Consider the following 2,208-nt stretch of genomic DNA (forward strand, 5'->3'; position numbering starts at 1 on the left):
AAAAACAGAACCCCTGTTCTGGGAGACTGAACTCGGGATCTTAGAAAATGGTGGTGTTGTGGCTCATTGAGCAAAGGATGTAGCTTTTGTTTAACATGGCAATATTCCAATTTCTATTGATTAGATCAATTAATATTCCAGTGCTGAGGTGATGTAGTATGTTTTCGCTCATCCAAAAACAATTAATTAATCTGTATTGACTGAGCTCCTGGGGAAATGTATCTTAGGATATGTCTGGGGTTGGTTTCAATACAGTTAGAGGCATTCATGTGGAAAATTCTCTATTTAGCAATTACATGCAATGAGAAAAGTTGAAATTCATAAGTAGCTCAAAAGCCATGAAGAGTGTGGTAAGAGCCAAAGAGGGACAATCTGGGCATGAGTCAATACACCAAACCAATAGTTGCCCCCAAATGGCCAATCAACAGAATTGGGAATGGGAGGTTTTTAAAAATACAGATTTCCATACCAAATGCACCCATCCCAACCCCTGAGGGTTCTTATCCAATGGGTTGAGGCAGGGCCAGGGAAACATTTCTGATTGACAGCCAAGGTTGAGCACTACTGCTCTGAGCAGGCATATTTCAACATGACAAGTGTGTGCTCATATTAGGAAAGTGAAAACACACTTCCTTCCACCCCAACTTCCAGAATTTTCTGATTGCTTTTATTTTTAAATTATTTTTTACATTGGGGATGATGAATTGCAGTTACTTCATGGACATTATCTAGTTGGAGGTATTAGTATGCCAATTTAATGGAAGAATAGGACTCTAATTCATCACAAATTTGAAAAAAAGAAAAAAATATTATACCCTACTACCAGAATAATTCACTTGTGGTTAAAAAAAAAAAAAAATCTGGTAAATGCCAATATCTACCTTATCCAGCATGCGGTGATGGTAGATTTGTGACCAAAGGGGTGCTTAACCAGGTACAATTTTTTAAAGATTTTATTTATTTATTTGAGAAAGAGAGCAAAAGAGAAGTCACGAGTGGGGGAAGGCACAGAGGGAGAGGGAGAAGCAGACTCCCCTCTGAGCAGGGAGCCCGATGCGGAGCTCGATTCCAGGATCCTGGGATCATGATCTGAGCCAAAGGCAGATGCTTAACCAACTGAGCCAACCAGGCGCCCTGGCCAGGTACACTCCTACAATGAGAGAACAAGAACTCTTCTTGGCTGAGCTTGCCACACCCCAACCTCCTCCTGACAAACCCCTTAGCACCACCACAGATCCGGCCCCAAATGCTATCACTATTTGTGTGTACTGGAACTTTCCCTATAAAGACAATATAAGGGTTGGGAGTCAAATCTCTAGTATAGGAGCATCAACACATTGTTTAATTAAAAGCCCATCTGAATATGGAGCTATTACATGCTGTAGCAATAAAATTAAACATTGTCACTGTCTGTTCTTTAATAGCTTACAAGCATTTTATATTCAGAGTCCCCAAGCTAGAATTTCCAGAAATATCCCTTTAGTCTTTGACTGTGAAATAATCTCTGTGCCATTTTTCTCATTCCCTCTTTACTTCAGTCTATTATAACTATGCTTAAAGTGTTCGACTCAAAATGGACATAAATGGTGCATAGACATAAAAGAACATTAAGTGCAAGCAAAAAAGATTAGTCTGTAATCTGCAATGTTGAATAAAGGTGTCCTCCCAACAACTTAGAAAGGATGGATGAAGCCTTCAGGGATTTACCTAGGCGGGGTTCATGGAAGGTTTCATGGGGAAGAGAAGAGTATTCATTCCAGGAAGAGGGTGCATTTTAAGATATGAATCATCAGATACAGAAGATGAATTGAATAGAAATACATAGAACAATTAGATGGAGGCATCTCCCTTATATGTCAAAAGGCCCTAGTCTCAAATGAAGAACTCCAAACGTTAGAATATAATGTATGACAATAGTGGTTCTCAAGGTGGGGTCCCCAGACCAGGAGCATCAGCATCACCTGAGAACCTGTTAGAAATGCAAGTTATGGGGCAGGGGCGGGGAGGGTGCCTGGGTGGCTCAGTCAGTTAAGGGTCCGACTCATGATTTCAGCTCAGGTCATGATGTCAGAGTCATAAGATTGAGCCCTGCATCGGGCTCCACGTTCAATGGGGAGTCTGCTTGAGATGCTCTCCCTCTGCCCCTCCCCCCACTCTCTCCTCCGTCTCTCTCTCAAATAACTAAATCTCTAAAAAAAAAAAAGAAAG

This window comes from Zalophus californianus, chromosome 3, assembly GCF_009762305.2.
Source record: "Zalophus californianus isolate mZalCal1 chromosome 3, mZalCal1.pri.v2, whole genome shotgun sequence".
In the NCBI taxonomy this organism is placed as follows: domain Eukaryota; kingdom Metazoa; phylum Chordata; class Mammalia; order Carnivora; family Otariidae; genus Zalophus; species Zalophus californianus.